A 13,014-nucleotide genomic window follows, 5' to 3' on the forward strand; every position below is an offset into this window, starting at 1 on the left:
GGGATTGTTGCACTACGATTCTCTTTGTGCAATGGTCTTAGAGACATGGCTACGTCTCGGCTCTCCTCCTCTGAATCGGAGCATTGTGCTACATCGCAATTCATGAGATGACAACAAGGACAAGATGCCAAGTATGACAGCCACAAATGCTGCCACATCCTGAACAATTTGCTCTGTCTGAAAGAACCCTCTAACTCTAAAAACCTGCCGCCTCATCCTGAGATTTGAAGTTAGGTGAGGAGGAAAGTACTCTGAATATGAACCAAGGCATTCTTTCCTCCAGTCTGTAGGCAAGCCCTGCCCCAAACACATCTGACAGGTCTAATGTCCGAGTATTTCTATTAATGTGGTTTGTTAACTGTTAGGGTCCCCTGCCTTGATCCATGGGGAGAGGCAGGTAGTAAATTATTATTATTATTATTATTATTATTATTATTATTATTATTAAATGCTAGCTCCATGTCATGATAGTTGATTACTATCAATCCAAAGACTGAGGACAAACCTCCAATTTCAGTTTGTCTGTAAACCACTTGCAAAACAAAAGCTACCATCTGCAAGGAAGTTATTGCCTCGCTTCCCCCTAAAGTTGTATCACTGTGAGCTGCCCGCTGCTATCATAAGATAAACAGTAATAGACTGCCTCATCCTCTGCTTCGACGCTGGAGATGGTGAAGGTGGCCTCAGAGCTGCTCGTGGAGCCAGAAAATCGGTCAGGGATTCCAGTGGGCCTGGCATTATGCTTATATATCATGAGTTTAGGGGCACTGCCAGGCTTCTGTTGATACCAGGATACGTAATAGCTGTTAATGCTTCCGCTGCTCCTGGTACAGGGGATCCTGACCATTGATCCAGGAAATGTCGAGACCAAGGGTGGCTGAGTCATTATGAACTGGGCCAAGGTCCCTGAAAGAAATTCAAGAACAGAGAGAAGCCATGTTGACTTGGGGACCCATTCCAGAATGCTGATAGGAAAGGGAAGGAACGCCATCAGGCAGTAGCCTGGGTTGAGGAATAGTCCATTCTCAGGGTTCAAAAAGAAGGATAGGTCAGAGGGGTCAAGAAATGTTCTCTGTTACCTGTGCAGTAAGTCAGGAGGCTCAAAAAGAGAGGAACACAAACCATGATGGCAAGGCGGGAAGGGAAGGTGTGGGCTTCCTGCTACTAAATCCTCTCTGGATTGTGCCCTCTGGGTCTTCTTAAGCCCCTGGTTGAGAAGGATGCAAATGCATGCAAATATGTTTCCTCTCCATTGGCGGGGGTGTCCCTAGCTTTACCTACTTCTTCCTAGGAGAAAGCCAAGAGCCTCCCTCTTCGTGGTTTGAAACATTTGCAGACAAAATGCATGCATGGGCGTCCTACTGTTCCACCATAGTGCAACATATCACTATGTACATACACCGCTTCTGATGTGTTGCACTATGGTGGAATTCACTACCTACTGCCATTGTGCATTGCACAATGCAGCGACAGCTATGTAGCTGTCATTGCACTATGCAACGCCCAGTGCACAAAGGCAGTAGGTAGTGTGCATTGCCACTCTAATCTAGGTGTATTACTGTGTCGTGTGCATTGCCACTCTAATGAAGGTGTATTATTGTGTATCTGCAATGGTTCCTGGTGTGGAACACCTTGCTCACCACCATCAGCTGGTGGTATCTGCTCCACATTGTCTAAAAAAGTGACTCCGCATGTGCAGTGATACTTTTTCCTGCATATGTTACTTGCAGGATTCCGGGCTTCATTGCAACTTTCACAATGCCTTAGACCAGAGATTCCTAAACTTTGGCCATGTGGATGTTTTGGATTTCAAGTCCCAGGATTCCTGACTATTGGCCAAGCTGGATGTGGCTCCTGGGAGTTGACGTTCAAAACACCTGGAGGACCAAAGTTTGGAAACCACCTCCTAGACCAAGGAGAGGAGCAACTCCTGTGGGCCTATGGATCACTTTTCTGTCCAAGGGCCCTTCATGCAATCTCAGAATAAAATGAAACCAAACTGTGATATATGTTGTATGTTTCTTTAAGTCTTACATCCTCTCTCTTCATTCACCTGTTCTGTGTTATTGTGCTCCTATAAATCATTAAGATACTGTCTTTTGAATAAAATGTATTTATCTGTTTGAGAAACTTGATGGAGCATTCTTCACAACATTACACAAACTAAACGTAGTCATATCTCCACCTTGCCCAAGGATGTGAAAGAGAGAAAGGCATTCCAACCCCAGCTAAGAGACAGATTCAGCTTCCTTCAGGCTCTTCAGCTTCTGGACACTGAGATCTGAAACAGAAGAACACAAGGAGAAGTTGAGGACTTTTTTCCTACACTGTTGACCTATCACTGCAGCCAACTTGGGCAATAGTCAAGGATTCTGGGAGCTGATGTCCAAAACATCTGGAGGACCAGTGGTTGAAGATCTCTGAGCTACAATGCAGCAACACCAAACATCTGCAGACCTTGCATCAGAATACAGAAGATTTCGGCCCAAATGACCACTTCTAGATACCAGTTAAACTCCCTGCACCCATGGAGAGCAGAACTGTGACACCAAGAAGGAGCCAGGCCATTCTGGGGAAACTGGGGAGGTTCCTAAAGCAAACAGAAGATTGCAGGCTTTCTTCCTCTGTCCATTGTGCTTGACATAGGGATACTTGGCCAACATTGCCCCCTACAGATTAAAACCAGGACTATGACTCTGGAAACCAGGGCTTGAATCCCAGCTCAGCCATGGAAACCCACTTTGGGCAAGTCATATTCTCTCAGCCTCCTCAAAGGATGGCAATGGCAACCCCCCTCTCAAGAAACATGCCAAGAAGACCCCAGGATAGGGTCACCTTAGGGTCCCCATCAGACACGACTTGAAGGCATGTGTCATTTCCAGCTGTGTGATTCAAATCATCTCACGCACCGGTCAAATTCAGCTTTAAATCTGACGTAGGGCTACTGTTATCGTCAAGCGGTTTTTGGACTGCAGCACCCATAATCTCACACCATCAGTCATGTTGGCTAGAGCTGATAGGAGTTGTAAGATGAGAGCATCTATAGGGCCATGAAAATTCACCTCTGCTTCAGAGCAGTTATATTCCACACACAATGAAGGAAGTGCGCTGGGTTTTTGTCTCAGGGACCCTGTTGTCATTTCCAACTGAATGGTTCCAACTGTCTCAAGACAACCTGAGTTCTATAGTCAGTGGGGAGCAGAACGTAGGTTTTTGTCTCACTTCCCCATCAGACTTCCCACCGTGAGCCGTGTTGCTGTGCCATGTAGCACAGTAATAATCTGCCTCGTCTTCTGGTTGAACCCCAGCAATGACTAAATTCCAGAGGTTCTTGGAGCCGTCGGGGGAGACGCTGAATCTCTCCGGGATCCCCGAGCCCCTGCCTTGGCTGCTGCTAGTGTAATAGTGGTATACGAACTGAGGGCCTCCGCCTGCTTTCTGCTGGTACCAACCAACCCTATAGTTGCTGATGACGTATCCAGAGGACATGGCACAGGTGAGATGGATGGTCGCACCTGAGGCGAAGGATGCTGAGGGACTCTGAGTCAGGACAGGTTGTGAGGAAGAACCTACAAACCAGAAGAACGAAAGACATTGAGTTGTACCTCCATATAAGCATAGGTGACCCTTTTTACCCACATAGAGTCATCAGCTCAGCATCTCTCCAAGGGCTTTAGCTGCCTCCATTACCTGAAAAGCAGAGGAGGACCAAGAGGAGGGCCAAGGCCATGGGGAGGGATCCAAGCACACGCTCCATGCTGAGACCAAGCGCTCCGTCTGCCTGGGACTCTCGGATTGGCTCTTTAAAAGGGAAGAAAGTGCCTCCTCCACCAATGGCATCTCACCAGGTTCCTCCATCCCACCCTCTTGTGAGAGACCAGTATAAAGGGACACAGGGAGTCCAGAGCTTTGTTTCTTCCAAGGCAAAAGGGAAAGAAAGGAGTTGGGGAAGAGGCGGTGACCATCAATGCCATTCTATGGGAAGGAAGCCCTTGGTCCTAGCTCAGGGGTCGGCAACCTTTTTGACCCGGGGGCCGGGTTGCTGTCCCTCAAACAACTGGGTGGCCGAAGCCAAAAAATAAATAATTAATTTTTTTAAAAAAAATTATATAAATAAATAAACCGGGACAAATGTAGGACAAAATTTTCAAATGGAGGCCACTTTTTTAAAATGGAGGACACACGAAAAAATTTGCTGATTTTTCAAAAAATGTTAATATAAATGCATGTTTCTGAGGCTTCTATAGACAATTGCCCCCCTTGCCCCCGCTTGCTCCCCCTTGCCCCCCTTGCCCGCCACTTGCCCGCCTCCTCCTGATAGGCCAAAGGCCCCGGCGGCAATCGGCGGCAGGACCGGGCTGGGGCCTGTCCCAAGGCCTCGCCGGGCCGGATCTGGCCCGCAGGCCGTAGGTTGCCTACCCCTGTCCTATACTACATCAGTACCTTCTTCAAGAGAAAAGAAATAGGGTTGGATTGCTACATGCACTGACAAAGACATTGGTAGCATGACATTTTGTAGACTTGAGCCTACTTCCTCTGATGCATGAGGAAGTACGGTCAAGTCTACAAAACCTCATGCCACCAACTCCTTTGCTTTTTCCAGTTACTCTCAAAGATCCCTTTGCATACTCATTTTCCAGACCAAAACAGCTAGGTCTTTGAACTCATACAACTCAATGGGCCTTCCTTCCAAAGTAAACGCATGGAGGCCTGAGCTCATGGGCAGTTCCACTTCCGCAACCTTGAACTGAATGTAGATGTTTTGCATCAGAAGAAAAGAATGTCAGGCGATTGTCGCACAAGGCTAGTAAAGTGCAATGAGAGTAGGATGATAGCATCTGTGGCACATCAACAGGAGGACCTAGACGTGTATAATGCGGGGTACAGACTGCCCAAAAAGGGCGGCCTGTCATCACCTGCTTTTCTGCCAGAGGGAAGCCTCAGCCGCCAAATGGTGAGGCTTCCTGCAGAAACTGCAAAAAGCAGGTTCTCTCTACCCCGCAGTGGTGGTGTAATGAGTGTGCCACAGTGCGCCACTGGCACACTCCTTATGCAAGTGCCGTGCGGCACCGTGCAGATGCCACACGGCACTTGCATAACAATGGCAGCACCCGTCTATACAGGGCACTGCCATTTTGATGCCCTCGTCACGTGCGAGGGGCAAGGGGCGTCTAGAAGCCACCCCTCGCACATGACGAGGGCATCCGTTTTGGCCTGTCTGTACTGGGCCTAAGGCTTCCATAGGATCCCATCCATGGTGTGGAAACTCTGTCTTGATTTGACTGCCCTTCCTCTCAAGAAAAAGTCAGTTCCTTTCCTCTTAAGAAAAATTTTCTTCATCCCACAAATACCCTTCAAACAGGGCAGGCAATTTCAACAGAGCCTAGAGAGGGCCTCTTTTCTGAGTTTAATGGCACAGGCTCTGGCACCCCCTTGTGCCAAGGGCAGGGTTGAGAATACAAAAAAAAAAGGCTCTCAGCCTCCAATTCTGTTAATATGTCTGGAGAGAGGACTTATTATTATTATTATTATTATTATTATTATTATTATTATTATTCATTGAGTAGGAAGGGATCCCACAGCCGTTTAGTCCAATCCTGTGCCAGTGCAGGAATCCACTGCTAAAATATTTATAAAAACTCCGCTATCCCCTTTCCATATTTCCATTTTGGTTAGCGTTGTATGCTGTGTTTGATCGGATTGCTTCTTGTCTGTGTGTGATTGCGCTCTGCGCCTTTTCTAAATAAAACCTGGATGCCCTCCCAGTTAGTGCTGGTATATACTGGTGCCTATGGTCCAACGGTTACCCAAGCCTCTTGAAAGCTAATTTTCCCTAACATTTGAAGAATCACGGGCAGCTGGTGGGGATCTCTTTATTTATTTAGGTATTTATACCCCGCCCTTCAGCCCTAATGGCTCTCAGAGCGGCTAGTCTAGTCACTCAGTCTGTTTTTTGGGGTCATTCAGTCTCTTCTTTGAGTGACACACCCTTTTTACCTCTCCAGGGAGACCGAGTGATGGGTTTTTTCTTAGTTCCCCATCAGTGTTTACCACTGTGCAATATTCTACCACTGCTGTCCCACCTTCCACAATGATAATCAGCCTCATCTTCAACCTGAGTGCTGGTGATAGTTAAATAGCCAACGTCTCTGGATTGGGAAGCCGTGAATCGATCTGGGATCCCTTCCCCTCTGTTGCTTCCAGCATACTGCACAAAGCGAGGGGCCAGTCCAGATCTCTGCTGGAACCACTAGATCTTGAAAGATGAGCTATCGCTGAAAGTGCAGGAGAGTTTGGCTGTTTGTCCCAGGGACACAGCCTGGGAAACAGGCTGGATGGGCGCTGACCGAGAACTGACCCCTTTAGGAAAAAGCAAACGCAAATGTTACAACCTGGCAACACATTCTGTGCTCTCTTATATCCAGAATATACTACAGCTAGAAGACATGACATGACAAAGGCAAGGAGTTTGCTTCTTGGTCTATGTAACGAGTGTTGTCTGAAACCTTACCTAAACTGTATGTGAGCAACACAAGGAAATTCAAAGCCCAGGCCAGGGTGGACTATGAAAATAACGGTGAGGTTCAATGACAGAATTGGATAGCTGCCTTTCTTAAATCACACTTGGTATGAAGGTACTCCCTTCATGCAAATAAGTTGGTTAGCCAATGCTCTTATTTGAATTTCCTGCAGAGCATGATGGGACATTCTAGACAAGCTAATGACCACCACAGAGATTTCTAAGAGGCAGATTTTGCAAAGGAGTAAGAATGAGCAGTGCTTCCACAGCCCTGAACTAAGTGCAGACGTTGCGCATTGGAGAAACGTCTCCAAACCATTTGTGATGGGGAACGTATGGAAGAGACTAACAGGATTCTTCTGATGAGGCTCCCATCAGCCCTCCAGAGAAACCAGGTCCCTCAGGCTTGGCCTCTTCCGCAGTGGTCACCCAGCACTCAATGCCACCAGGTTGAGGAACCTCATCAGGTTGCTTTTGTCTTGGTCTTTTCCTCTACCTTGGTCATCCCCTTTTCCTCTTGGGTCATATCATTAAATCGTCTATGAAAGCTCATGCTACCAGCTTCTTTCTTTCAGTTACTCTTAAAGCTGCTACAAGATCCCTTTGTATAGATTAGACCCAGAGAATCAAGTGCATTTACTTACTTGTTGATCTAGTATTCAGCAATTGAATTAATGGATCTAGTCTAGTTGGGACTCACCAACAGGATTCAGGCCCAAGTCAAACAAATGTGGAAAATACATATACCACACACTCTTCACCTTGAGATCCCTCCCTCCTCACCTTGAGGACCAGAGAAGAGAGACCAACCCCAAAGATCTGGGAACCCGACTCATGGGAGATGCATTCAAATCTTACGGACAAAAGTCTAATGAAGGGGTAGACAAATGTGGGTGTGGAGGACAGGTCCCCCCCAGAACCCCTAAGAGCCAGATGACAGCAAAGGCATGACCACACTCCTTGACAATGTTGGGCCCCCAACAGAGTACTTGACGTAACTTCATCCATACTCATGGGCAAGAACACAGCTGTGTTGAAGAAGAGGAGAAGGACCTGTGATAGCAACAATAATGGTAACAATTAAGTCCTCATATGCGTTGTTACTTTCCATACAGGTCCATAGAATAGGACATAATCACACCACCAGGACCCCTAGGGCAATCTGATCCAACCGCAGCTAAAATACTTATGAGACATAGCCATGAAAGTCCTCCAGAGAAAGAAGGTCCACCACCTTCTAAGACATTTTATCCACCGTTGAACAGCTCTCACATTCAGAAAGTTCTTCCTCATGATTACGTGGAACCTCTTTCTTGTTATTTGTATCCCTTGGTTCAGCTCCTAGATTGCCTCCGCACTGCAGAATTAACGTCCTTGGACGCTGTTTTAAATGCCATGGCTCAGTGCTATGGGATTCTGGGATTTGTAGTTTGTATTTCGCCTTCTCTCTCAGAGAACTCTGGCCCTAAAACAAACTGCAAATTCCATAGGATGGAGCCATGACAGTTAAAGTAATGTCAACTTAGATTAATTCTGCCATGTGGCAGCATGCTCCATTTTATAACATGACACTCCTTCAGATCTTTAAAGACAGATGTTTCGTATCCTCTCTCCATCTCCTTTTCTCCAAGCCAGCCATGCTCAGCTCCTAAAGCTTTTCTTGCAGAGTTTAGTTTGTAGACTTTTTCTCATCTCGGTTGCCATCTTCTGGACAGTTTCCATCCTGGCAACGTCCAACTGCGGTGCCCAGAACTGGGGGCAGGATTTCAAGTGAGGTCTAACCGAAGCAGAACAGAGGGAGACCAGGGCTTCCTTTGACCTGGGGACTATAGTTCTGCTCTACTTCATCTTCTGATACAGGAGAAGTGAGACATTTTTGTCTCAGTTCCCCATAGGGGCAGATCACTGTGACACCCGCCGAGAAGATAGTCCCATGTGGCACAATAATAATCCGCCTCGTCTTCCGCTTGAACCCCAGCAATGACTAAATTCCAGAGGTTGTTGGAGGCATCAGGGGAGACACTGAATCTCTCTGGGACCCCTGAGCCCCTGCCTTGGCTGCTGCTAGTGTAATAGTGGTAAAGAAACAGAGGAACACCACCAGATTTCTGCTGGAACCACCTTGCTCTCTCCTTGCTGATGTTGTATCCGCTGTTCATAGTGCAAGGGATCTTTACCTCTGAACCCAGAGATTTGGATAAGGAGGGTGGTTGGGTCACCGCTAGTTGGGACTCTGAACCTGCAAGAAGGGAACACAGAGTGTTACTGGCTCAGCTTGGACTGCTGTCACACCACAGAATTAATGGAGTTTGACACCGCTTTAACTGTCATGGCTCCATCCCTGAGAGGTGTAGTTTGTTGAGGCAACACAGTGGCTAAATAGCTCACAAAACTACCAACCCCAGAGTTCCATTGCAGCGAGCCATGGCCATTAAAGCGGTGCCAAACTACAACATAGATGCAACCTTGGATGAAGCTTTACGCATAAGGCAGCAAAGACAACCCCACTTTAAATTCAACCTTCAGCTACTGGTGGTCCTCACCTAAAACAAACAGGCCCAGCAACGAAATCACCGGAACCAACAACATTGTCACAGGGATGCACACCGTCCGTTTCTCTGGTGTGCTTTTCTTCCACTCGCGTCCCTTTATCTCTCCTGGTGGAACCAAATTCTATCACCTTTATGCAAATATTGCCAGCTGCCATTGGCTCTTCCTTATGATGGTCCAGCATGGTATCAATGGGCAACATCATAGACAGCAACGGACTTTGGAAAGAACAAAACTTAAAATGTCCAGCACCCTCCAAAGGTTGTTAAACCTTTTGCAAAGGTTTAAATTCTGGAGCTTCTCTTTGGCAAGAGGGGCTCACCCTGCGCATTCTTTCAATGACTGCATCATAGATGCAACCTTGGGTGAAGCTTTATGTGTAAGATAGCACAGACAACTCCACTTTAAATTAAACCTTCAGCTACTGGTGGTCCTCACCTAAAGTGCTTTGAGGGTTGGATGATCAAGCGCCTCTGAACACTTGCAAAGTGCTTTCCTCCGATCTTGGAGAAACTACCCAATTTGTCAGGAGCAATTGGCTAGGTTCTGACGTTCAGGAGACCAGGCTTGAATAGCAGTAGACGCATCTCATTTTAGAACGGGAAAGGATTTGAGTCCACGGTTTGGGGATCACTACAAGGGCTGATTCACACAACCTCCCAAGCATGGATCAATAGGGTTGGACTAGCAGACAGGAGGTGATTCAATGAATATGTTCACCAGAATCTTTAAGTGGCTCTGTGTAGAAATGTGTAAATCTGCATGGGCTGAACACATTCGTCTGGTCAATCATTGTCTGCCAGTTCAAACAAATGGCTAACAGGTAAGAAAAGCTGAGCACACAGATGCAAAAAGCTTCAGAAGTAGTTGGGATAAGGGCTGAAAAACACACAGTAGGGATATTATCATCATCATCATCATCATCATCATCATCATCATCATCATCATCACATGATGGGCTTCTATTCTTTACCATGGCTGTGGCGCATAGCTAGCTAGGTAGTTTGCTCTGTGGGTATATGCAAATGTGTCTATGGGGGTTTAACCTGCATAGAGGCCTGCATGAAAAGTCTAGCAGGCCTCTTTCTCTTTGCTTGAATCTCTTGTGGTCCCTTGATTCCTTCTCCAGAGGAAAGCAGTACAAGGTAGAGACAGCCTAACCTAGGCTGCACCTATTGATGCAGTTTGATACTGCTTTAGCTGCCACAGCTCATGGAATTCTGGGATCTGTAGTTGGGTGAGCTACTCAGCCCTCTCTGTCAGCATGTTCTGGGGCCACATCAAACTACAAAGCCCAGGATTCCACAGCATTGGGCTGTGGCCGTTCAAGCAGTGTCAAACTGTGTTAATTCTGCGGTGTAGCAACAGCCCTAGCTCTGCAGCTGGTACTTGGCGATGCCAGCCTCCCTACTAATAAGAGTGCTTTGTTCTCTTGAGAACAGCCCTGGTGAGATACGTCTCTGCCCCAGAGACAGCCACCTTCTCATCTGGGACATCTAGTGGGCCTGCAAGTGGGAGGAGCTGCATGTATTTCCGGGGTCCATATACACATACATTATTATTATTCTATTAACTTATATCCCACTTTCCCCCCAAACGTGGGACCCAAAGCAGAAGCTGCCCCTGCTTTCAACTACAGAGACCTCTCTTTGCTTCTACTTCCGTTCCACTATCCACTTACCATTGCTAATTAATAAAGCTGTTTTCTGTATCTTCAGTGATTGATACTTGTAATTTGTAATTTTGTATTTTGTAATTTTATGTCTGTTGTAATCCCACCTCGATCCGCAGGGAGAGGCGGGAAATATAAATAAACCATACTGTTGTTGTTGTTGTTGTTATACCTGCGGACGTGGTTGGTTCCCAAGATACCCAAAGGAGGACTAAGGAGGTAAATTAAGGTACCTTCAGGAAAGTGGAGTACACCTGCCTTAATCTTAGGTGGTGTTTTAGGTGCATGCTAGCACTAGACACTGAATAACCAAAGGGGCATGAACCACTGAAAGAATAAATGTCTAATGGTACTTTGGAGGCTTGGAGAAACAAGCAATCTTTGTCTTTGTTTGCAACCTTAGGATGGATTCCAGCCTTAGAGCATCCCTCCTGCAGGCTGCCTGCTCCTGGATTCATCTCAGATTGACTGGCCATGTCATGTTTTGTTTGCATTGTTAAAATCAAGGTGGCTCCTTGCAAGAGCATCACAGTAGATCGAGAGAATGAATCTAAGGCCTCCGCTCTAATCCTTCTCCTGTCTCTCTCTCTCTGCTTTTGTCTGAGGCCTCATCCATTACATTACAAAAGGTCGAAAAAGCACCACTTCTCTTGATGCTCAGGAAAAAGCCAAAGAGGTGGGTTTTTGCCTCACTTCCCTATCTAAATGAGCAACTGTGCACTCGCTCCCTGTCCACACACAACAGTAATAAACGGCTTCATCTTCCATCTGGGCCCGAGTGATGGTCAGGGACATCACATTCCCAGCCCTGGACCCAGAAAAGCGGTCAGGGACGTCCGATGGCCTGGTGCTGGTGCTATGCATCACTGCACGGGGTTTCATCCCAGATTTCTGCTGGGCCCACCAAGGGTAGTTGCCATCACCGATGGTTCCGCTATTGAATCGGCAAGACAAAGTGACCGTCCCACCTAAAGCCACCGATTCGGGGTCCTTCAAGGTCTGGAGTTGCTGGACACTTGGACCTGGAAGAGAAGAAGGCTGCAGATCAATTATTAAGAAGATTTTCAGTGTTGCTGCATCGAGGTGTCATGATTCTAGGGTACGTAAGATATGTGTCTTGGTTTTAGGTTTGTTTCATCGCTTCCACGGAATGAATGTTCCTCACCGACAGAAGCGAGGATTGTTAAGAGAAGCAATGCCTGGGCCATTCTGGGGAAAGCTGGTGGGTTGATCTTCCAAAGTCAAAAGGATCTCCTCTTGGCTTCCCCCATCCTTTTTTGAATCCCTAGAGTTAAGAGGGCAGACCTTTCATGCAAATCTGCTCCCCTTTAACTATAATCGCCAAACAACAACCACCGGAAAGGAGGGGATCCCCTGTTGCTCACATCATGCCTCTGAAGAGATCATCATCTTCTTCTTCTTGGTCATCTTGGGAAGAGGGAGCAGGAACACATCTCTGAACAGCAGCCATCAGAGGTTGAGGTCTTCAACTCCAACGCTTCCCTAACCAAGCGGCAGCCCAAAAGAGGATGAAAATACAACATCGAGAGCAGTGCTTCTAAACATGGGCCAAGTGAATTTCCCTCACCACTGAGCAACACTGCTTATCCTAACATTCATCAAGGATGTGGAAGGGGACCCTTCTCAATTTTAACCTGGGCTGCCTGAGAGAGGGGGCAGGGAGAATATCTGCCATTTCAACATAAAAAGTTCCCACCTTCAGATTTCCAGGTGACTCTTTTCAGCCATTCCCACCATTTTACTTCCACCAAGAGCAGGTCTTTTGGGTCTTTTTGCTCGCTGAAGCCTAGGCCACCCCATACTTTGAGTCACAAGAAGGACAGACATAACAATACCTTCTTGATGGAGAGATTTTCTCATCCAGCCCCAGCTAAGCACAGAGTGGACAGAGATGCTCCAGGGATGTTGATGTCCCTACTAATAAAATAGTCCCAGGAGTCTTCAACCCAGCAAAGCCCAATTCCACTACCGTATGCATCACCTTCCCTACCAAAGGCACATTGCAGGTCCTTCCACAGTTCCCTCTCCTTCCCCATCTGCTGTAGAGAAAGAAGCTGCCCATATTTGTTAGGGAGAAGTGAGAAAGCAACAGCTACATCCACTGGTAGAAGAAAGCAAGAACATCTTATCACTTGCTCAGGGAACCCAGTTGTAAGCCTTTCTCCTCCTCTTCCTCCTTCTGTCCATATTTCACAGCCTACCAAGTGTTGCCAACATTCTATCCGCTGAGATATCGTCGGAGAGCATGGCT

At 46.9% G+C, this 13,014-nt stretch overlaps 1 pseudogene; it reads right to left on the reverse strand.

Annotated features, from left to right (window-relative positions):
• Positions 1-2,228: 2,228 nt before the first annotated feature.
• LOC149290032 (immunoglobulin lambda variable 5-52 pseudogene) lies at positions 2,229-3,757 on the reverse strand (annotated as a pseudogene).
• Positions 3,758-13,014: the final 9,257 nt, after the last annotated feature.

The sequence above is a fragment of the Sceloporus occidentalis genome, unplaced genomic scaffold (assembly GCF_023333645.1).
Source record: "Sceloporus occidentalis isolate IW3139 unplaced genomic scaffold, rSceOcc1.0.p SCAF_41, whole genome shotgun sequence".
Taxonomy (NCBI): Eukaryota; Metazoa; Chordata; class Lepidosauria; order Squamata; family Phrynosomatidae; genus Sceloporus; species Sceloporus occidentalis.